Source organism: Dasypus novemcinctus, chromosome 15, assembly GCF_030445035.2.
Source record: "Dasypus novemcinctus isolate mDasNov1 chromosome 15, mDasNov1.1.hap2, whole genome shotgun sequence".
In the NCBI taxonomy this organism is placed as follows: domain Eukaryota; kingdom Metazoa; phylum Chordata; class Mammalia; order Cingulata; family Dasypodidae; genus Dasypus; species Dasypus novemcinctus.
The window spans coordinates 41,184,738-41,210,607 of record NC_080687.1 but is presented as its reverse complement, the minus strand read 5'-3'; the positions used below and the strand labels follow the sequence as shown (position 1 = coordinate 41,210,607).

Genomic DNA, 25,870 nt, shown 5'->3' with positions numbered 1-25,870 from the left:
TGGGATAAATTCCATTTGATCATTTTTATGTAATTCTTTTAGTGTGTTGTTGGACTTAGTTTTCTAGTATTTTGTTGAGGGTTTTTTTGCAAGCATCTTTTTTTCATAAGGGATATTGGTTTTTTTTTTTTTTTCTTGTAGTATCTTTATCTGACTTTAGTATTAGGGTGATGTTGGCCTTATAGAATGAGTTAAGTAGTGTTACCTCCTCTTTAATTTTTTGGAATAATTTGAGCAGGATTGGTATTAATTCTTCTTTGAATGATTGGTAGAATTCACCTACGAAGGCATCCAGTCCCAGCTTTTCTTTGTTAGGAGTTTTTTGATGATGGATTCAATCCCTTTACTTGTAATTGGTCTATTGAGATATTCTATTTCTTCTAGAGTCAGTATAGGTCATTTGTGTTTTTCTACTAACTTGTCCATTTCCTCTTGGTTGTCTAATTTATTGGTATACAGTTGTTCATGGTATCCTCTTACGATTCCTTTTGTTTCTGTGGGGTCAGTAGAATGGTCCCCCTTTTATTTCTGATATTGTTTGTATCCTCTATCTTTTTTTTCATTGTTAGTCTAACTAAAGGTTTATAAACTTTATTGATCTTTTCAAAGGACCAGCTTTTAAAATTCTACTGATATTTTGTATCCTCTACTTCATTTATTTGTGCTCTAATCTTTTTTATCTTTCCTTCTGCTTGCATTGGGTTTAATTTACTGTTCTTTTTCTTGTTCCTTAAGGAATGAGTTTAGGTCTTTGGTTTGAGCTATTTTTTTCTTTTTTAACGTAAGCATTAAAAGCTATAAATTTCCCTCTGAGCACTGCCTTCACTGCATCACGTAAGTTTTGATATATGTTTTCATTTTCATTCATCTCAAAATATTTACTGATTTCCCTTGTGATTTCTTTGACTCACTGATTGTTTAGCTTGCATATATCTGTGGACTTTTCAGTTCTCCATCTGTTCTTCATTTCCAGCTTCATTCCATTGTAGTCTAAAAAGAGGCTTTGCATAATTTCAATCTTTTAAAATTTGTTAAGACTTGTTTGGTGATTCAACATGTGGTTTGTCCTGGAAAATGGTCCATGTGCACTTGAGAAGAATGTGTAACTTGCTGTTTAGAGGTGCAGTGTTTTGTATATATCTGTTAGGTTTCATTTTTCATATCATTCAATTTCTCTATTTCCTTATTGATCTTCTATCTGGATGTTCTATTGATGAAAATGTGTATCAAGGTCTCCAACTATTACTGTAGAGGTGTTTTTTTCTCCCTTCAATTTTGCCAGTATTTTGGGTATCTGTGGTTAGGTGCATAAAATTACATTACTAAGTGAAAAGCAACCAGTCACAAAGTACTATGTATTGTATGATTCCAATTAATTATCATGTAAATACAAAGCAATTTCTAAAGATGAAATTAGATTAGAAGTTATGTAGGGCTGGGGAAGAAAAGAGAGATTGAGAGGTGACTGCTAGGGTGTGGAGTTTTTCTTTTGGAGTAATGAAATTGTTCTGAAACTTTTTTGGTGATGAATGCACAACATTGTGATTGATTAGACACTTTGGATAGATTGTATGGTATGTGAATATATCTCAATAAAACTGCTTTAAAATAAATAAATAAATATGCAAGGATAGCCATAAATAGCAGCTATGTACAGCAGGGAAGCATAGAGAGATTGAGAGGTGATGAATTTTTTGTTTGTCTGATTTTTGTTTATTATTATTATTGAAATAATTAAAATGCTCTAGTAATGAATGAAGTGAAGAAATGCAGAACTATGTGATTATGCCAAATACCATAGATTGTACACTTTGGGTGGATTATATGCTTTACTAATATGTATCAATAAAATTGGTTTGTATAAAAAATAAAAATAAATAAATAAATAAATAAAATTCATGATTGTTATTTCTTCTTGATGGATTGACCCTTTTATTAATATATAGTGTCCTTCTTTGTCTCTTGTAGCAGCATTTGACTTAAAAGTTATTTTGTCCAATATTAGTTTAGTAACCTAGCTGCCTTTGGATTGCTATCTGCATGGATTATATTTTCCATTCTTTCACTTGTAACTTATTTATGTCTTTGGGTCTAAGATGAGTCTCTTGAAAACAAGATCATCTTTTTATCCATTCTGCCAATCTGTATCTTTTGACTGGGAAGTTTAAAACATTAAAGTTCATTGTTTTTACTCTAAAGGCAGGTCTTACTACAGCCATTTTGTGCATTGCTTTTAATATATCATATCTTTTTTTGTGTCTCTTTTCCTTTATTGCTGGCCCCTTTTGTGTGTTGTTGATCTTTTGTGATGTATTTAATTGATCTTTTTCTCATCCATTTCTGTATCTTTTAAAATGCTTTATTTGTTGTTACCCTGAAGTTTATATTATACAACCTAAGTCTGTAACCTACTAGTTTGAAAAGATGCCAGCTTAACTTCATTAGCATACACTTACTTGCTCCCATAGCCCTCTGCTTCCTCTCTTTATGTAATTTTTGTCCCAAATTATGTCTCTATAGTTTGCATGTCTGTTATCAGGAAATATGATTTTTTTCTTATTTCTTGCTCAATTGTATCCTTTTATAGGAATTAAGGGGTAGAGTTTTATATTGGGAAACAGTACTATTGCGTTTTGCATTTACCTATTTTGTTACCTTTACTGAAGATCATCACTTCTTCATATTACTGTAAGCCACCCTCTTCTGTTTTTTCCTTTCAACCTGAAGAACTCCTGTTAGCAATTCTTGTAGGGCAGGTCTTTTGGTGACAAGCATTCTCAATTTTTATTTCTGTGAAGTCTTAAACATTCCCTCATTTTTGAAGGACAGTTTTGCCAGATAAAATATTTTGGGCGGGCAATTTTTCTGGTTTATTACCTTAAATATTTCATACCATTGCTTTCTCCATGGTTTCTGATGAGAAATCAGCACTTAGTCCTATAAGGATAGTTCCTGTGTAGAAAAATCACTTTCTCTTGAAGCTTTCAGAATTCTGTCTTTAACTCTGGCATTTGACATTCTGAATATATATCTTGGAGTAGGTCTATTAGGATTTATCCTGTTTGGAGTACATTGTGCTTCTTGGACACATATATTTATGTCCTCATAAGAGTTGGAAAATTTTGGCCATTATTTCTTTGAATATTCTTTCTAAACTTTTTAATTTTTCTTTTTTACTCACACATTGTCTTCTTAATATATTTTAGTTCTGTATCCATAATTAGTTTATTTCTACCTGTTTTCCTTCATCTTGAATTGACTTAGGAGATACATTTAAACTTCTTTGACTAGTTTTTCCAAATTCTGTGTCTCCTCTGAAATTTTAATTTGTTCCCTTAACTGAGCCATGTCTTCCTGTTTCTTGGTATGGCTTGTAATTTTTTACTACTGTCTGGGCATCTGGTCATTTTCATGTACTAACTCTGAAAATCAGTATTTCCCTCTTGCCTAGAGTTTTACTGTGGATTGGATATGTTTTAAGGATCTTATCCGACAATTGCTCCAGCTTATACTGACCCTTTAGAGCAGCCTGTACTTAACTGCTTAGATTTTCTCAGGTCTTCTATACCTGTTTCTTGCCCAGGATGTGCAGTGCAACTTTAAGATTGTCCTTTTATATGCAATTGTTTTACCTCTAAAAGAAGACTTCCTTTCTTTTCTTCCCTCCCTAGGAGTCTGATCTGTTCTGTTTGTTTTGTGCAGAATTTTCTCCCCAGTTCCTATGATTTCTTCAACTGCTCTCCCTCACTCAGTGCCACCTTTTCATTATACTTTTCAGTCCTGAGGCCCATCTTGTTTCACAGGAGTTGTTTTCCTCCTTTTTTTTTTTTTTTTTTTTTTTTCATGAGTCTTACCTACCTTTGTTAACTTTCTCATGAGGGTATCCAGCCCCAGGGAGCCAGATGGGGTCAACATTCAAAAAAGCCCATTTTTTCATCTAGGTTTTCTAGCAATTAGAGTCCACGTTGAATGTGTGCACTACTTGCCCACAGCTCTGCTACAGGTCTGTTTTGTTTCCATGCTAGAGTATCCCACCCCAGGAAGCCAGATAAGATCAAACTTTAATGACTGTTTTGCCTCTAGGTGCTCAAGCAATTGAAACCACGTTGGGTGTTTGCCCCTCTTGCCAACAGTTTGCTGCAGGTCTTTTTTATTTCAACCTTAAGGTGTCATGCCCCAGGACTGAGATTGGCATTTAATACCCATTTTTTCCTGTAGGTCCTCCAGCAATTAGACATAGTATGGATGCATGCACCCCTTGCAGACAGTTCCACTGCAGGTCTCTTTTGCTTCCAGGAGACCTTTTTTATTCGCATGTTCCCCAGTTGCTCGGGTTCCGCCATGGCTGTATGCAGCCTTGGGATCCTGTGTCTCTGTATGCTTGGGGTTCTAACGTGCTGCTGTTGAGTGGCTCTGTGGTCTGGCAGGAGGTATCCTGGCCGTGCTGCTGCTGTGTGACTCTTAAGCTGCTCGGGATCAAGTGAGGGGAGGGGTCTGGACAAGCAGGTCTGAGTAGAAGATTTCCTACCTTCTTTTTCTGGTGTTTTTTTTTTTTTCTCTTTGATTCAGCGTTCTGGGGGCCCTTCTCCAGATTCTGTCATCCTCCAGAGTTCTAGACAAGTGGGATTTGTCCTTTTATTAATTATTCCGGAGAGGAGACTTTTCCGGGGTCGTCTTAACACTGCCATCTTGATGATGTCACTCCAGTGGCTTCATTTTTTAAGTTGATTGGCCTAAATAATTGATGAAACTATTGCATCTTAGCCATGGAAGCATTGGAAATTGTACAGAAGCTATATATTTTGCCACTCAATAGACTAAAACCCTGGAACTACTTTCAGATGATGTCTGATTAGAGTAGTGTTTTTCAACCCTGTCTCCAAAATTGGAATTTTGGAGGTTTACTGGTATTTTTTCAAAGCTCCACTGGTAATTTTGATAAACAACCTGAGCCTATGACCTCTGGATTAGAGAGTTAGTACTACTTTTGAAAAGGAATAGAGACTACAGAGTTTTCATGTTCTACATAAAATTTTGCTTTTCTGTTAGAAACCAAAGGTAAGAGTTGTTAAATTTATATTTTTAAATTTCTTCCTCATCCTTTTAGATGTTACCCCACAAACTCACAAGAGATTCTGAGCAAGAAATAGAAGCTGCAGTGAACCAAGATAGTTGTTTAAATCTGTCCACATGTCCAATTGCCATAATTATATACATAGTCATTCTCTCTCTTTCAAGACTGTCCCAGTTTGGGCAATAAATTATATTTATCACTCTGGTCATAAACTTGAAGAATCTAGAAAGGTCCATTTTGTGTTTTTGGTACTTGGAGGAACACTGAGACACTAATTTTCCCCAAAGAGTAGGAGCCAAGCACAGTTCTCTGAATGTTAAACTAATAAATCAGCATAGAATATTTCCTTATTTCAGAGATTTAGATATTTATATTTAGAAAACTATCCATTTAATCAGGTATTTTAATACATCTATAGAAAAGAGATACTAGCAGAAATGGATGACCAACTTAAAATTTAAAAGAAAAATAGACTCGAAAAGTAAATTTGGGCAGGCTATGTCTTGGTGTAAATGATGAATTGATGCCAAATCAGAGGTACCTGAACATCCAGGTAACAAAGAAAAGGGTAAATTTCCTATAAGATCATCTGTCTTGGTTTATTCTAATGCCTTGCTCACCATATCACATTCTGAGTCTTAATTTGAGCTGTTTAGATCCTATGGGATAAAAAACAGGTGGGAGGAAGCGGACATGGCTCAATTGATAGAGTGTCCACCTACCATATGTGAGGTCCAGGGTTTGAACACAGGGCCTCCTGGCCCGTGTGGTGAGCTGGCCCACGCGCAACACTGCTGCGCACAAGGAGTGCCATGCCACGCAGGGGTGTCCCTCAGGTAAGGGAGCCCCACGTGCAAGGAGTGTGCTCCTCATTGAGCCGCCCTGCAGGAAAAAAAGCACAACCCACCCAGGAGTGGTGTTGCACACACAGATTGCTGACGAGAGCTGACGCAGCAAGATGACGCAACAAAAAGAGATACAGATTCCTGGTGCCACCAAGAATGCAAGCAGACACAAAACACACAGCAAATGGACATGGTGGGTGGAAGGGGGGGAAGGGGAGAGAAATAAATAAAATATTTTTTTTTTAAATGTGGGTGGGGTAGGACCCCAAACAGAGGAGATGAGCCTCAGTACCTCTGGAGAAGAACAGCCAATCACCACTTAAGTTAAAAAATTGCTGTTTTGGTTTATACATCAGTCTATGTGATTTTAGTTAGGAGCAATCGCAACAGGAGAGCCAATTGCCACTGAGTATACCAGCAAAAGTTGTATACTTAGTGCCATCAAAGCTGTGGTTTGAACTGGAAACCGGGATAAGTGCTGTGGATTGCAAACTTTAGCAAGAAACTTCCCCTGAAGGACTTTGTTAAACCACTGACTGCTAGCCCCCACCCCAGCATTTCTGATTCAGTAGATCTGGTGTGGGGCCTGAGAAGTCACATTTCTAACCAGTGCCCAAGTGCCGCTGATGCTGTTGATACTGAAACACAACAGTCCCAATAATTCTCTTTCAGTGCCTCTGGCAGCCTGCCATCATTGGAGCTAGCTTTCCTTCTATCTGAAACCTCAGCAATCAGCTTTCCCACCTTTAAGTCTGCCTTTCATAAAAGACAGTTCAGAAGACTTCATCTAGCCCACGTGATGCACAGAGCCATCATCATTTATTTGTACTTCATAACTGTGCACTTGCCATATAGGTTAGGGAGCCTATGGCAATTCACTGCACTTTCTTATAATAATCTGTCAGTGTTAATTGCTGGGGACTGATTTTTACTTTAATGTGAGTACCTCTTATATGCCATGTTTAGAGAGCTGTGAAGTGATCTGGATTTCAAGATGATTAATCTCTTATTCTCCATATACATAAACATGCACATATACATGCACATGTGCACATGGTCTACAGAAATCACATTCCAAAGGTACAGGACAAATTTTTTAAATTATGAGAACAAGTTAATTGCCGTGTATGTCAGAATGTTTGTATGACTCAAGTCATAGACCAGCTTTATTGTCATCATATATCTGGATACTCTAGTCCAATCTGGGCAGACATTAGTTTGCAGAGTGAATCTCCTCCTTGAATAGCCTGACAGAAAACAGAGAGGGACCTGAGAACCAGCCCTAAGAAAATTGTGACGGGTCTATTCCAGGAAAGGTCAGTTGAATTCACATAACGTGTCTTTTAATTGCAAATCAGGTAAAGCAGTTATGCATTTGAAATGTATTAGTTATAATTCTACATTAACAGGAGTAATGAGAAAACTATTGTAAACTCCAGTCACTAGCAAATAAAACAATCAATGATCTAGAATAGAACTGACCAAAATTTCTGAAAGAGTAGATGTAAAGATTAGAGAAAATCAGTATAAAACTGTCAAAAAAATTTTTTAATTTAAATTTAAACCTAGTAAAATTCCATTTTCTATTTTACCTGTTCCTAGACTCTTCTGACCTAATATTTACCTAGGGCTCTTTGAACCTTTTGAAAATAATGATTTATAGTTTGAATAGAAATGACAAATAGAAATTTGTCATTTAACTGAATGCACTGTAAATAAACCAAATGAAGCAAAGAATGTTAACACTTGGATTCTTACCAATTTGATATATTTGAATAAAAACAAAACCTGGGACTTAACTCTAATTTTCCAATAAACCTAACCCAATAGATACAACAAGTTTTGAATCTTTTGATAAGTCTTTGAAAACCAGACACCCTTTCCCTAGAAAAATAAACAGACACAAACTTTTGAGTATATGTCAGAGCACCCCTAAATGCCCTTAAACCCATTGGTTAGCCTCTAGATAAAGAAACTGCCCAGAGTTACAAGAGGGAGGCTGAAACTGAAGCTACATGTCCTGGCTTCTTTCTGATCTCAGCTCCAATACCAGCTAGTTGTCCATTCTGTCAGCCAAGGTACACCTTCTCTTGGACTCCCTCCGCAGTTGAAAGGAGGCACTGATCAAAGGACTGTTTTGTCCCTTCTGGCTCCTAGTATGTGATCCTTGAGTCATCTCTGAAGAATCTTGAGGTCCAGCTCTTAGCCCTGTATTTATTCCTTCTTCCCCAAGGTATTTCTGGAGTTTTGGAGCCACATCCTTTATGACTCTCCCCAAACTGTTTGTTTGATTGATTTATGGAAAAATCTCTTTCCTTTCTATCATCCTCCCATTCTACCACCTTCCTTTATCTGTATAAGACTCAACTTCAGATGTAGGGCATTTAAAAGGGAGAACCAAAATTGCCAAACTTCGTGGCCCTGTCCTGAAACAGGAGGACAAGATAGTTGTCAGGCAGTACTTCCTTGGCTTGGACTTCAGAGAAGAAGATGGGTGGGAAGCCAGCTGCACTCTGCAGCAGTTAGGCTATCATGTTACCAGAAGACACTTTAAATCCATGTTAATTATATTCTATGTCGTTTTTCTATTATATTATTTTAAAAAAATATTTTGTAATGCTACTTCTTAAAGACCCCAAATGTAAACAAGGTATTGCTAGCAAAAAGCTAAATTTACAAGAAGGAGAAGAAGGGAAACAGTGTCAGAGAAAGGAACTCTCTGAAGGCAACGCTGAGAGGGGGAGCCATCTTACTGCAGTTTTATCCTGAGCAATACTTTTCAAGAATGCTCTAAAGCGTTTCCAAAATCCCTTGCTGAAACCTCTGCTATAGATCCTAATGCATTGTGTGCAACTATTAGTTTTTCCTCCTGTCTCCATAAGGCAAGTATTCATTCCTCCAGGGGCCCCACGCGTGTGTGCGCGCGCACACACACACACACACACAACCCTTTGAATTTGAGGGACAGATACCTAAGAGATACTCTGTAAATATAATGGTAATATTTCCAATAATAATTACTAGTTTATTATAAAAGGGATGAAGAAATAACAAACTTTTCTACAGTTATCTTTTTGTCTGCTTTTTTCACTGACAAATCCTAAAAGCCTACAACAGTGGCTGACACGTAGTAAGCCCTTATGGGGTATATTAATAATAAATATATGAAATCAAATATATTTGAGTGAGTATGCAGTCCATTAATACATATTAGTGAGTTACTCAAGGATTAATAAAAATGACTATATAGTTAAGAAACAATGCAAGAAAATTCAGGATACATGGAAACTTTCACTTTGAAAACACATTAATGAATAATTATATTCCACTACAGACCAGCTCTGAAAGCAATAGTTTGTCCCTCCTGAGAAAACCTCTGAAGATCCCTGCAGGACCAGCAAGCTAGAAGATGAAGTCAGTGTCTAAGAATCTGGAAGAAGCATATTGAGTTGTAAAAGCATAATCTTGTTGAGATAAACAAATCTTCTATAGTTATTATAATTATTCTCATGAGTAGTAGATGTATATTTAATTACTGAAAAATTCACTCAAGGTACTAATGATCAATATTGGAAAAACCATTAGTCCAATGATAATTTCTCCCATAACACTTAAATCCTGTCTGAGCAGTCATGTAGTTTAAACATAAAAAATGTCTTCTAAGTCAGCAAATCTTTACACTCTTTCCAAAGCCATTATTCTTGATGAGATAGAACAATCAAAAGAGGAACAGCCATAAGCCTGTTCTGGATGTCATTAGCATTACCTGAAATTTCAGTAATAGGAAAAAGATGCTTGTAGTTATCTCATCAGCTTATTATGTTGCATTTTTCTGTCATGCCTGCTCATGTTTACACACGTGGTATGGTTTATTTAAACAAAGCTGTTAGAGTGGTATGTAAGATTTTTAAAATACCTATTCCTTTTTGTCTTTTGCACTTAACATATTCAGACAATTTTGTTTCTCATTAGAAAATAAACTCCATGTTACATATTGAATGCAAGTTAGAGGTTAATTATATACAAATAGTTTGTTAGTATTATGATTAATAGAAGAATTAAAAGAAGGTATGCCTATTTGGGAAATATGGGCTCAAATTCTAGTCTGTGGTTGCTTACAGGAATAAGAGCTGACAGTTTGTGGATTTTTTAAATGTTCTTCTAGCTTAGTTCTATTCAGGAATGAAAACATTCAGAAATTGAAACTTTTAATTTTATATGAAGATAATTATCAAATGCCCACTGAGACTCTTATCACTGTCTCAAAATATTTGAGAATCTCTGTGTTTGCTTTGCAATAGTAACTAGGATTATATTTTCCTGTTTCATTAGTTTATTTCAAATGAAGAGTAGCAGAAGATGAAAGAATTGGCTAAAATAAAGGAAATGATCATGGTTACAGGGATTTCCTTTAGCTGCTCTTTATTGTTCTTCACAATGAACGCTACTACTTCCATAAAGAAGTAATACTTTCTAGGAAGGACGCATCCACACTAGGAACTACCATTTTGAAATAAGTGCCATGATTATACTGTTTTACCTGTGTACAGTTTACTTGTGAGTTTTTGCATAAGCGTTTGAATGTGTGACCTTCAGAAGAAGCAGACTTATTGGATGAAAGAGAGTTGACAGAAACCAAGTGTTTCTTAGAGAGCGTATGGTCTTAATCAAGAAAAAGCCAGCAGAAATTAAACAGGACAGTTGATAAAAGACAGAAGATCATTTAGATGTGTAGATTTAATAAGGAAAGCATGCTATACTCAAACCCACTATAGATTCATATTGAGAATAAATTAATTTCATAACTGCACTCAGTATCTGAAACATACCCCCAGAGATTCTGATCATTACCCCAAAACCCTGTAAGTGAAGTTTAATTTATATCAGAGACATTTCAAAAGAAAGATTTAATAAAAGTCCTACTACTCTTTAAGCATCAGGAAAACAAATGTAGGCATCTATTACAGAAAACTTTTGCCTTTTGGGGAAGCTGGAGCCTAATACTCCAGGTTTCCCCCCAAATCTCATTTAGCTTATTTTTGAAAGTCATCCATAATAGCCAATTGTTTTATATATATTTACTTGATTTTGTAGGCTTGATTATGGGGTATTAGGACATAAATATTAAAGGTAGGGAAATCAAGACAATTCCTGGACTTTTTTTCCCCATCTGCCAGTCAACAAACTAGTGCACTATACCTACATTCACTTATCTCTCAATTGCTTACCTGCTAGATAAGGATCATTCATTCATTCACTCATTCATTCAACAACTGCACATTACTGTCCTTGAATTGACCTAAGCTAATTTGGTTGTTAAGTACTTTCTTTTGTTTATTATTGGAAGCCCCCAGACGTTAAACATTTTGTCTCCTAGGTGGTTAGAATCAGAGCTAGTCCCAGACCAAGTTCTGGATGACAATATTTATCAGCAAATAGGAATAAAAACACCACAGAGCCTGTCCTTGTAAATCTGGATCAGTCCCTCTCTCTGTCCTCAGGAAACTCAATGCCTTGCAGTGTTCTGACTACAGGACTAACTAGCTCTATGCTGCGGCCAAGCAACAGATACCTCTGTGAAGTGGTGGGCATGGAACCAGTAGGCTCACAGTCTTGCTAGGAAGGCCAGAGAGAGGACTTTGGACCTGAGCTCTTGTACTCTGATCATCAAGTGAGTTTAGGCTCCAGATCCTCACATGCTCACATTCTGAGCACCTTTTTTGATAATTAACCAACCCTGGTTTAGATTTCAATAGCAATATTTGAAGCATTGAAGAAATCAACACTGAAGAAATCAACGTGGATGTTGATTTCAACTTCAAAAACCAACTACTGGCTCTAGGATATAGATTAAAGTTGATTACCACAGACACACCGATTATTCCTAAATTAAATTAATAGACAATATTGGACCCTTTCTGGGTACCAGGACTATGTTGGACCTATGTATTGCTGAGGAATGAAAGAAGAAACTAAGCACTCAGATTAATATTTAACTGGAATTTTATATAAGAATAATTGGGGTGATTGATGATCTCTGAAGCAGTGAGATATGGGGTGACAGTTACAGAAGAGGTAAAAGCAGTAAATAATAGCGGATGAGCTACTATTATTGGGTGGTGGGTTTCACACTTACTTTTTTCCTCTTGTATTAGGAGTTTGGGATAGGAGGTTGATAGGTGAAGCAGAAGATCCAGGAGTTGTAGGTCCAGATAAATTAGAATAAATGCAGACAAGCCCCTAAATGCTTTCTATTTTTTCAGCATTCTTTCAATCACAATGTTAATACTTGCTCAAAGTGTTTAGAATTTTGAGTACTGGGTTTAGCCAACATGCTTGGCTCAGCCCCAGCATTCTCTTGATTAAAGGTTGAAAATGAAAAGGAAAAAAAGAGCTTTACATTTTGTTTATAGAGTTTTTTTTAAAAGAAGGCAAAATCTCTTACTCAGCTTAACTTTGAAGGCTAAGCTCAGGATTAGGCATTAACATGTTGTTCACTTTCACGCAAATCCACTGGCAGACAGGAAAACATTTTTCATTTTTTCAGTAATCAGATACTGTTGTTTAAGCAAAATAACATTGGCTGGTTATGAATTAACATGTTTTTTTCCCCTCAAGTTTGTGTGTCTTTCAGAGGAAAACACATGAAAGAAAAATGTGTTTCCGCCCTCACCTTACTTTCTTGTTTTCCACTTCATCGTGGGTGGGCCTCAGAAGGGTTATCTGTAATGCCTTCAGCCAGTCTCACCAGGGTCCAGGGAAAGGGGGCTAAGGGTGGGAAGGGGTCTAAAATGAAACATGCATTTGCTGAGGCTTCTCCTTCACCTCTTCCACTACTCCCAAGAAATAGAGAATATCTAGCATCCTTCAGGCCACGTAATACCCCTTCACACATCTCTACTATATTACTAGTCATCTCAATACCTCCTCCCAAATACCATCTCCCCCTCTGGCTTTCAAACCATCAAAATAAATTTTATAAACTTTTCTGTTTGCGTTCATTTGATTGGGTCAGTGCCTTCCTTGGAACTGTCCTCTTCTTATTGAAAGAAAAATAAATTGGTTCTTCTTGTGGTAGTTGTAAAAACTTGGGGACAGAGAGAAGAGTAACCCTGATGTCCGCCCTAAGGAAGGCCAGCACAGTGATTTTAGCATGATTGGAAACATGTTTCTATTTAAACCTTTCAATCTGCCCTCCCTCCAGTCTCCTGTGCCCAACTCCACTTTTCATTTCTCCATAGCTCTTATGCCCTCCTAACAGTCTATATCCTTTACTTATTACTTTAAAAAATATATATTACTCATTAACTCTCACGCTTGCTACAAACATAAGTTCCACCAGGGAAAGAGTGTTCTGTTCTCTGATACATCCCAACTGCAAGAACAGTGTCTGGCAGAGATTGGTGTTTAGCCAATAGATGCTGAATTGAATCAAAGAGAATTCCTAGAGTGAATTACAATGACTTTCTCTATTATGTCTTTCTTTGCTCCCCTAGGTCATTCAAGAACTGAGAAAGCTCAGTGATCTTGAAGCACCCCCACTCCAAAAGGATGGTACAACCTGTGCTTTAATAGGTAGTTTTACCCCAGCAGCTCAGTACAATTGAGCTTCTGTTAGCACTCAAAAATCAACAAGAAGTAATAGTGCAAAAACAAATCCCAGGTTGCAAATGGAGACATTGCTCAGATACAAGGTTTTAGAGGTCATTTTTCAGCCAGGGGATTTTTTGCTGCAGTTATATTAAAGCCAAATATTTAGAAGCAATAATATAGTCAAGTGTCTTTCCTGGGAGTGTATGTACTAATATCATCCAAACTTTGAATTTAGGCAAACTTTCTGATTAAAATGAATAAGCTTTTCCCTTCTGCATGGAGCTACTGAAAGTACTTGTACATGCAACACTTACAGAGAACTTTTTTTTTCATCTTGTAAAGGGATAATTTGCTAAACTTGATTAAAAATCAGACATAGAACTAGATCTCTGAGATTGTCGCATATACTATTGAGCGACTTTAATAAAATTCAACATTATTATCTTTTTATTTGCTTTTACTCTGCCTGCAGGTACAATAAAATGAAAATATGTAAGCAATGGAGCATATTTATAATACTAGTCAGAGTGCCAGGTGGGTTGTAAAATAAATATAATTGTTTTCAAAGATTGAACCGGATTAGCATGGATTAACACATTCATTTTGAAATCCATAGCAGGAAGTATTCTAAACATGCCTTCAAACAATCCTTGTTACTCTGTTTATATCCTACCTCCTAACTCCTTACTACAAAATCACTGCCCCATAAAACAGAGAGCATTTTAATGCCAGTTCATTTTCATATGGAAGAAATACAATTTATTAAACAAGACAAGGAAGCAGTTGTCTGCCATATTGAAGGCCATATTTGTAGTGATTTGCACTCTGGCTTTCAGCAGATGAACAACAGTGACAGACATGGGAGCCAGAATTGTGGCTGTAATAAATATTCATAACTGCTCCTGCCCAAGCAGCCCTGGGATGGTGTCTGCGTTTGCAGTATATGGTTAGCAGAGGGTGAATCCAGGTTTGACTGTCCAACTCACACACACCCGAAGCCCTGAGCAATGCAACACCGAAATCACTCATCGAAGAAGGACGTTGCATAACTGGGTGATTTTGCAGTACCCTTGACTCGTGTGAGGTGAAATCTTTCAGGTATGCCCTGCTGATGCCATTAACCCTCCTCTCTAACAAAATAAACCTGCTAGAGAAAGCATGTTGACAGTGTATGATATCCAGCAGGGGAGAGAGTCAACCCTGGAAAAGGAGGGGGGGTGCTTTTGGATGCAGTTGAGAGCCTAAAGCCTATTACAGGAACCTTGGCCAATTTTAAAAGAAACCAGTCCTCAGCGAATTGTACTCAGTGGAGCTAAAAGAAATGTGTATTATCAAGGCTCTTGGGAGTGCTTGATATGAGCAGGTCTTGATTCTCATGTTCTAGTCGTAGGGATTCCCTCATTTTCCAATGAAAGGTAATATGAAAAAAAAAAAAAAAGCCTTATATTCATTTCTATTTACTGCAGGAACCTCATCCAACTCTGTAATTTAGTGTCACTCATGCATGAAACGTTGGTCCAATTTCCCAAAGAAATGTTGAATTTTCTGAACGAATCATGTTTTCTTTGATTGCTTTGGCCACTAGGAAACTCAGAGCAGCAAAATCTGTTTTACTTTAGAAACTCGTGATATCTTACTCACTGAATTTCTATGTGTTACTTCTCCTCTGTCTTCATCCAAATATACTATAGTTTTTTTATTTAGCCTGATTGTTTTAGCCTTACTTTATTGTATGTGTTTTGGTAAATAAGGTTAAATCTTTTTTCAAATGAACATGCTAAATAATGCATGCATACATACACTAATTAACAAAATGGCCAATGGCAGGAAGAAGTGGATAAAATTGAGGAGGTTTGCCTTATTTATCAGAGATCCTTCAATCTTCACCATGTATTACTCAAATACATAAATAGTCTAGCATTACCCTGTACCCATTTTAGATACATACTATTTTGAACCCCTTAACCTGATAGACATCCTTATGGTTACTGACTAATATCTAAATAGTTTACTAAGGTGAAATACAATCAGTTTTACAATAGGACTAGTATATGGTATTACAATATTTTCTTCTGGCTGTTAGTGAATTCTGGATGCAGTACATACCATCACATGTCATTTATTCTGAGGCAGGTGATTGCAGTGTGAGATTTTGCCTGTTAGAGTCAGGAATATTTGTTATAAATGATGTAATTGATTGTTCCAATGAAGAATAATTAGAAAGCTTTAACTTTTAGACCTTCAGGATTCTTCTAGCTTCCCAGAACAATTGTGAGTGAGAGATCTCTTCAAGAATGAAATCATTTCTCCCTGCCCAGCTGTCATCATACGGGAAACTCATCATACACTCAGCAAATGTAAAACATACTTGTCTCTGATTAAGGAAGTAGATTTTGCAGCACCAAGCTTTGTTTGGGAGTCCCTTTGTGATCCAAATGTTGAATTCTTCAACGAAATATTTGGATGTTCTTGCAAGGGAGAGCTGTTAAGTTTTACTATGCAGTTTTGCTTAGCTATGGTGTAGAAGGCTAGGGAGTGAAAACAACAGATTTTATTGCCTGAGAATACTAAAGTAGGAATTTTTCAAAAATCTTGATTGTGAAATATTATTCTCAGGCCAAACTGTCTTGTTTGTGCTTTGCTCCGTTCTTGTTTTTTTCTTTGTCTACTTTGAGTTTTCTTACAATGTCTATTAAACAGTGGAGGGAGTTGCACAGCAACAACTACAGAAAAAGACAAAACAGCATCAGTTCAAATTCTCCCATACGCTGACACCTCCCAGCTCACCCTTTCATGCTAAGAGAACTGGTATCAGTTTTCACAACAGGAAAACACAAATTGAATATTACAAGCGAAGAGAGCTAACTTTGTAATTGTTTTCTCCAATGCCATGTACTAGAGTTATTAAAAAAATGAATAAAAAAGCTCAAAATTCAGCATTTTATTCACAGTATGTTTAATTGTTCTTTAGTTTGTTCCTAATTCTTTAAAGAAAAGTTACTTCCACTAACTTCCTTTGAACATTCATGGTTGGAAGCATTTTTTTAACATTTCAACTTGACAACATGCACAACAAAGAGGAGAGCTGGAGAGTTGAGTATTGCATGTCATAAAAAATGTGTCTTGAAAGTGAGTTGCCTAGTTATTATGTAGTTGGCAATCAAGAGACCTGGGTCTTGGTGTCAGTTTTGACTCCCAACTATGTCACCTTAGCCAAATAATAAAGCTTCTCTGGGCCACATTTTTCTTATATGAGAAAGTTGTATCTCTGGGAGGTTTTCTGAGATCAACTGTCTATTAATTTCACATTTCATTTAATCTGTATAAAACCTATTTACCTTGGTTAGTTGGCTTTTTAGAGAAAAACAATTAAAATTATGTATTTTTCTTCATTTAATTCCTATCTACCTCCATAGGTGGTTCTCCATTCAGTTCCCATCCCAGCACACTGGCCCCCTAGCTTCACATTGTTTGCAGTGTGGGGACTGGCCCAAGGAAGTGTCAGAATTTTGTATAAGGCAAAGAAATGTGTATTGAATAAGGCTGTGAGTTGATGCAACTTATGAAAAATCACTGAACTGCATTCTCCATTATGTGCTTACCAGAGAAACCTCGCCATTTGCAAATGATTGGGACTACTCTTGAGTTTTCCAGGTGGCCCAACTCAAGTTTATTTCAAAGACAGTAAAGCAAAGTTCTCAAAGACTGCCAGACCAGAATCTTCTGATGGAGTTCTTTGCACATAGTGTTCAGAATCCACAGTTAGCATTGGACTGAAACTCGCTGCTCTGGCAGATTTCCCTGTTCTGTATCTGCCATGCAGTACTTACCCACTCCTACTTGAATCCCTGAAGTTGTGACTCAGGTTCAAATAGACAATATCACAGTGTATTTATCATTTCCTAAACCTCTCAAGTACTCTGTATTTTTTCAAATGCCTTCTTATGCTAAATGTGTTCATTTAAATTACTTATTCTTTATAGGTAAGCATTATTTACTTCTAATTTACCAGTGAAATTTAAGCATGGCTCTCAGATTTAACGATCAAGGAATTCTAGCATTTTCACTAACACCTATGTAAATGTGGATTTAGTGATGCTGATCTTTGGAAATCTGACAACTTTTGATTTTTGTATACACATTTTTGTGATACGTCACTTGAATAGCATGCCTCACATCACTTTGAAGATGTGAAAATGTGGCATATGGCTTTCCTATTAATCTCCTTTGCCAATTAGTAATGGAAGAGGAATAAGCATTAGCCAAATTTCATGGTAAGAGAAAAACAGAGTTAAAAATAAACTACATTCTCAGTGCTCCATCCATGACCAGTGCATGCTGTAGATCCCTGAGATGAAATCCATAGTCAAGGTTAACTGACCAAAGCAATCATTGGTGAAATTTGATGGCTCAATATTAAGTCTTGCATGGCATTAGTTGTGAAGAATAGCTCTAATGTCAGTATTACACATGGCAGAAGTTATGCACAATTAAATGCTGGCAACAAGTAGCACTAAATAATGCTGTGATTTTTGGTGTCTATTAAGTTATTTTTTGAAATTGCTCTATAAATTCCTTATCATTCATTTATATTACAAGAAAAGCCCCTGAATTCTAAAAACCTAGCAACAGTTAGTGCTTTCGCATGTCTCAAGAAACCAGTTACGGCCCTGGTTCTACTACTCACCGCCTTGTGGCCTTGGACAAATGACCTGTCCTGACCATATCCCACTATCCCACTCTGTACAGTTGACAGTGATATTTAGCATATCTAAGACCCTATTAATTTTTTCTTTCAATAAACACTATCTACTATGAGAAAGGTACTGTTAGAAATGAGAAGAACTACTCTGAGTATACTTTTATCTTTCTAGATACCCCAAAATACTCACTAAAGTAACATTTACCATTCCATTCATCAGTAAAGGGTTAAGCAAAGCTGAATGCTTGAGATATTTTATTAGTTTCTTTTGAAGAGTAATTCCCCTTTATTTCTTAACCTTTGTTATTTGCTCTTAATCTTATTTCCTATACATGATCAAGTCTGGTGTCTCAGATGCTACTCAGTGAATTAGAATAGACAGTATAAATTAATTTTGTGAGTAAAATTTTATGAGACACTACATCAAATACTTCAGTAAAATCAAGATGTATTATTATACCCATTGTAGATATTCATGGCCTAATCTTGTAATTATATTTTTTTAAATTGCATTTGTACAGTCTTATTATCCAATTATTCACCCCATGCTGTTCATAGGTACATAAATGTTTATAGCTATGTTCCTTAATGTTGGTTTATTGTATTTACTAGAAAATAACGTCAGAGGTAATTTCCAGGATTGTTCTACTTTCTCTCTATTGTAAATAGAGGAGCTGTGTAGACATTTTCTTTTCTTTCAACATGTTCTTTTCTTTCTTTAGATAAGACAAAGTAATAGAAAATATAATCTGTATTCTTTTTTCCAGTGCATAAGTTTGGGTGCTAATATACTATGCAGTCATTTTGGGCAAAAGTAGTTTCAGCATTGCAACAGCTGACGACAGGAACATTCTTAAGTGTAATGCCTTCTGTATGACAATTTTGTCCTTACAGGGCCAGTTCTTTGGGAGATTATGAGACCAGGGAAGAAGTCTGAGGTATATATAACAAGTCAAAATTCACTCATAAAAATTTGTTGAGTGTCTGGCACTGTAGGCTCTGAAAATCCAGAGCTGAATGTGATATGCCTTTTTCTACAAGGAACTCAGTTTTATTTCAATGCTGACCATGGTCGCTTTCTAATGTGTCTATAAAACTTAAGTATCTGGATATAAATATTAATTTCCTTTATGGAAAAGCTACCTGAGACAGATGCATCATACTTTTAAAACAGTTCCAGCTGGCATCCATGCATGGACACAACTGGATAGTTCTAATGTTTTCTGTTAATATGCTTTGAGGCAACATGGTGGTCACTGAATCATTGATTCCATTGGTTTTCTTCACTTTCAAATATCTGTAACCTATAATGTAAATTAAAGCATAATCACTTTTAGGTATTAAATCAGGCCACTAAATTTTCTTTTTGACTAATGAGGAATATATACATAATTGACAATTTCTTCTTAATTGAAAATGTCTCCCACTCAAATTCCTTAGTTATGAAGAGCTGAACTAGATATAGGTGTGAGTATGGAATATATAATTACTGATTAAAGTATCAAATTGGAACCTGGAGATAGTTATTCATAAATCATAAAATTTGAATTAGAAGTTCAACACCTTTATTTTACTGCTGAGGAAATGGCGCTCTACAGAAGCAAAGACATTTGCCTAACATGTATGAAAGAATTGAAAGTGGAACCAGATCTCCCAATTTACCATCTGATACTCTTTTTATTATATCTCATTCTATTACCAAAATTGCTAATGAGGGTCATGAAACACAAATACCTATCTATGTCCTTACCTATATCAGTATATTCAGGAAATCATTTTTAAATGAATCAGATGATATATATGTGGCTAGAAAAGGTGAGTAGAGAGAACGTTTGTGTGTTGGCCACAGAAAATGTGAATCCACATCACCTTAATGGTTAAAAGGATGGAATGGGAACAGAATGCACACAATCCTCTACCTTCTAATCTTATCAAAAGGCACATGAATATGCAGAGAATAAAGATAAATAACTTCACCTTGGACACACCACTGTGTTCAATTTCATTGAGCAAAACATGCTTTTGCATGCTCCCCAGGATGTTCCCAAAACACAAACCATTTTAAAAGATGTATATTGATAAATAAAAATCAAATGATTACTCTTAAAAGCTCTAGGTGTCTTTTAAGGCAAAGAACTCAGATGATGGGATTTTTATCCTTTGTCACTTTTTCCCTGCTTAAAAATGGATTCCAACAGATAGTATGATATTTAAAATAGTAGCTGTAACTAATACTTTGAAAGAATAATAGTTAATCTTTTGAGGTGGTAAAGAACCTGGAAATTAAGTCAGATGCACTATGATTGGGGTATTTAAATATATTTTTAACAAAGAAAAAAAGGCTAGAATGAAAACATAGGAGAAAACTCAGTGTTGAATATTTAAAGTCATTTTTAGAGGAATTAGGTATAATTTGTGAGGAAATCACAGAAAGACGAGTTTTGAATCAACATAAGGAACAATTTTCTAATCTACACTGGAGTTGTCTGAAAGTAGGATGGCAGCTAATAAGGCAGGGTCTCTGCCCCTAAACGTTTCAAATAGAGTTATCTTTTCTGGGTGATAAATAAAGGTGTAAGCAATTGGTTGAACCAAATGACCTCTAGTCCCTTTTAACAAGACTTTATTGAACAATTATGACCGCAGGAATACAAAGGAAGTCTAAAAACAGAGATGTTGCTTGATTTCATTGATCTTCTAGAATGGTAGTGGCTGCCTAGAATTCTGTGTTAAGAGGGATTCTGAGGTCACCTCTGGGCTCAGTAGGGACTAAGCACTGTAATTAGTTGATTAATAACGTTACAGTGGGGAAAAACTGATGGGATGATTTCCCTCCAGCACTTAAGCCTAGTATGTGTCATCCTGACCTTAAAAAACAATCTGTTGGAAAGCGGACTTGGTCCAATGTGTAGGGCATCCGCCTACCACATAGGAGGTCCATGGTTCAAACCCTGGGCCTCCTTGACCCGTGTGGAGCTGGCCCATGTGCAGTGCTGATGTGTGTAGGGAGTGCCCTGCCATGCAGAGGTGTCCCCCCGTAAGGAGAGCCGCCCAGCACGAAAGAAAGTGCAGCCTGCCCAAGAATGGCGCCGCACACAAACAGAGCTGACACAACAAAACGACACAACAAAAAGAAACACAGATTCCCGGTGCTGCTGGTAAGGATAAAAGCAGTCACAGAGGAACACACAGCGAATGGACATAGAGAGCAGACAACTGGGGCGGGGGATGGGGCAGGGGACTGGGCGGGGGGAAGGGGGAAAAGGGAGAGAAATAAATTTTAAAAAATAAATCTTCAAAAAAGAAAAAAAAAATTTGTGTTTTCTCCCTTTTCTAGATTTGATTTTTCATTAATTCTTTATGTTCCTAAGCATATTTGGTTAATTCAGCTTTGAAATTTCAATGATGAATAGTCTTCCATGTAGAAGGTTTTTAAAATTAACTGAAAATTATACATTTATAACCCAGAATAAGGCATGTGGTGTATGTTATAATCCCTTTTAGGTTGATTGATGATTTGATTAAAAATTATAATGAACAATCAAAGGATTTAACTAATATGAAATTTTATCCAAATTGGTTTTTAAATTATTAAAAATATATCTGGCGCCATGTTTTGGGAAGCTTTGTGTCTGACTTCCACATGCCCTTTGTTCTTTTTTAAAGTTTGCCTGGCTTAAAGGAAATTATTCAATGCAGAGCTCTTTTATAAATGTGTTCTGACAATCAGAAGGCTGTATCTGTGGTTTTATCTGGAACCTCAACAGAGGTGATAAAGAAGTTCCATGGCCTGGAATATAAATTTATGCATCTACAAAACAGCAGCAGTGTCCTTCCTTCTTTTAAAACTTAAAAAAAAAAAAAGAAGACAAAATTTTAGAGAGCATCTGGCTCAGAAAAGTAGCACTACTTCTAGGCTTTTGCCCCCTAATCAAATCTCTGTACTGTAAAAGAAAATACATTGAAGAATATGAAAATTGTTATATTGAGCATATGCAGTAAAAAAAAATAAAAAAGGTAATACCTACCAGTATTTTTACTTTTGCCAAATATACAGGTGTCACAGGACATTCAAATATGTAATGACCTTGACTGAATTATAGGTTTTAAATTTTCATATAGATTAACTTTCCTAAGCAATTTTTGGCAGACATTTGTACACAGTTAAGCATTTATTCAGTGTCAAGCATGATTAATGTCTTTTTCTTCCACCTATTTTCCTTCTAAATATATTTATTTTTGACTATGCTAGCTAGTGAATTTTTTTTCCCTCTGGTGACCATGTACAGATAAGGTAAAAAATAGAGCATAAGAACTGAGGATAGGCCATTGATTTGCATTTTAATAAAAGTTACTGTCTAATTATACAAATGATACTTTACATGTTCCAATTTTTAATATTTCATATATAAACTCCGTGTACTTATATTCAAATGTGTATTTAATGGAGATTGAAAACCATAGCATGGATGTGTTAAAACATAGCATGTGTTGCTTAAAATGTTTCTTATCTTACCATGTATATAATATCATGCACTCTGCTAGGCAAGAGAAAAACAATACTGAATACTGCGAAGGTGCTAAACTGACTCCTTTTATCAAGAGGAGTCTGGCAAAAGGAGACAGACAAGTCAAAGAGCAACTGCAGGGCAATGTGGTATGTGCTTAACATACTTTGGAATCCATATAATGTCCACCTAACTCTAGCCAGAGTGTGGCAATAGCACGTCGGGAAGGATGGCACCAGGGTGAAACCTAAAGAACACTATGTGGGACTGAGATAAATGGGAGTAGAAGGCATGACAAGGAAAGAAGCAACATATGCAAATGCTCTGAGTTAAGAGAAAGCAGGGTCGCATTCTGGAAACTGAGGAAATAAAAAAGAAAAATAAATGTCCATGTTGGAGAGTTAGTCTTGTCTACACCTGATTATTTTCCAAATCACACATCAACTCTCCTGACGGTCCTCTTTCTCCTTGACTTCTGCATTGATTGGCCCACAACGGCTGCCAGCTCTGCACTAGAATAAGTAGTTCAATAATGACTTTGGAACAAAAGCAATTGCTTGATTCAGATCCAGGAGTATCATCGCCATTACTCTATCCTAAAGTATTCACAGATGAAAGCAGTATACCAATGAAATGTGCAGAGTTCTTTACCTAAGCTTATTTTTTTGATAACCCTTCCTTTGATCCCATCTCACAAGCTACTTAAAATAAAATACCTGAGATTTTCCTGTAGCAGAGCACAGCATAAAAATGGAGCTGCCTTAATACCAGCAAAAATATGTTCTTGCTGCTTACAAAGAGTGACATTCTGTACGAACCTTTCTTAGGACCAGCGGATAGATTTCTATTTGTCTGCCCTTAGCCCCATGAGCAGTACTGGACCTACAAATACATTATTTTTTGGTTCAACATCCTCACTCTGCATTTCCCTCATCATAGCTCTCTTGACAATAGGAAGGGAGCTTTCCCAGCATGAACCTCAGGGTATAGATCATAATCATTGAGTTGCCAGATTTGAAGATGGGGTAAAGGTGTCAGATCGCATGGAAACTCTGCTGGGGAGACCTGTTCCACAGGCCCAGTTATCAGATGATGCTCTGCATCCAAGCAGTGGCCTCGCTCCTGAACCATGGAGATAGCTGAAGTTCCTCCAGGATAACCCTTTATATAATCTTGAATTTTTCACTAGCAGTTTGTTCAACCTTTGAGAGGAAATTGATGGCTTACAAATAATGACAGATGAAAATAAGAGGTCACCGTCAAGCATCCAAGCTGTGGTAGTTCTCTTTGCCACCTGGGAAATGATGTTCTCTGCAATATTAAGTGTACCTGTGTTGTCATTTAATAATGAAGGAGAAGCTCTGTTAGAAGTTAAGCAAATTCTGGGGCAGTATTGTTGTTTAGGAATGAGTAAGTATTAAAGAACCACACATGAACACATTGCATATTTTCCCAGCACCACAACTCTCTTCGGTCCAGTGGTAAATAGTGAATATAAAAACATCGCACTTTCTTTGACAAAGATCTTCCATACCCTGTGCATTTTTTTCAGGATAGCTATGATCATATAAAAGCACAGCTGAAATAACTCACATTCAACAGCTCAGCAAAAATATTACTTTTTAAAATGGGGCAAATAAGTGTGTCTTATTCTCCCGTTCCAAGAGTATATATGATGTAATATTTAAGAAGACTATTATATGCAATATAAATGATGTTATGCCTTAAATATGATAATGAAGGTTTAAGGGTGATTTTCAACTTGTTTCAAGAGTCACATTTAATTTAAACTACTCGAACTCCTTTTGCTGACTCATAGCTCTCATAAATACCTCCCTTTCAGGGTGCCCTAGTTGACATTATGTCACTTGAACTTTCTTCCCCTACAAAAGCAAGAACGTTTTGCATACCTGGGACCTCTAACAGAAAGGTCACCAATGGTTGTTCTTTGAGGCACAGTGTTGAGAAAGAAAGCACAGCAGACAATTAACCCAAACTTCATCAGCTTTCCAACACATCCACACCAAATACCTCCCTAACATTTTGCCTCAGACTTTGGAAATAATTACGTAGGGCTCTTGTTGATCTTTAGTTAGCAAAATGATTACATTTTGGCCTTCCATAAGAAAGCGACCTCCATTACCATATAGGAAACAAAAATTTTTTTATCTCCCTATAATCTGTGTATGCTTTCTTTGATTAAAAGTTGATTATTTCGCAATGAGTAGTATGACATGTAACTATGGCACAAAGTATAAACTTGAGGGAATATAGAGATTTTAGCCTCTTCCCAGAACTGAGGTGGCTATTTAAATTTTTTTAAGTGGGCAACCAATAAAGTGATTGACCTATCAGACATTTTTACTCCTAGACCATAAAATTCTTTATATACTCATATATTTATAAGTTTGTATACAGCCCTAAATTATAAAGCATGTGAAAAAATATCTTTGCTGTTAGGACATGATAGTAGCTATACAAAATCATCTACATTAATGGTGTGTGAAGTCATAACCATTTTGTGAATATATTAAATACAGTAAGCTTAAAAACAGAGTTTTCAAACTCTAGCCTAGTAAGTATATTTTTTTGATACTTATAAAATTCTCCCAGAACAGTTTACTCTAAGACCACAAGCGGTAGAAGTACCAATTAAATTCTGTGATCCTTTCTTTCTCTCCACTTTAGTTGTAAAAATGGTAGAATTTCAGAAATTTCTTAAAAGACAGTTTAAAGTATCAGATAAATGAAAAGAGAGGGATAGGCTGTTATTTAGCAGTAGTAATAGAGCCACACTGAAGGGATTTTTCATGCCTTTAAAGGTTTGAAGAGTCATTGGATCTCTACAGATGATGTATTTGAGTTGAGGACAGTTATTTCACCCATGGTGTACTTAATGCAAAAATGTTTCTGCACGGTGGTTTACACTTTAATATTTCTAACTTAATAGGACATTTTAAGTGTGTATACTATAGTTGTACATACATGTATACCTCTATTCTGACTCACAATATACATTAAAATTTTTTTTAAAATAACATAGACAGTACTTCCTTGGGGTTCCATAACCATTGTAAAATTTATCTCCATCAGCTACTCCTCACATTGTCATACAATTATTTACATGTCTCTTTCCAGTACTAGGCTT

General features: G+C 36.2%; 1 protein-coding gene across 2 annotated transcripts in view; it reads left to right on the top strand.

Moving 5' to 3' along the window:
* GPC6 (glypican 6) overlaps nucleotides 1-25,870 on the top strand; it is a 1,204,448-nt gene that overhangs the window by 869,857 nt on the left and 308,721 nt on the right. The window lies entirely within an intron of this gene.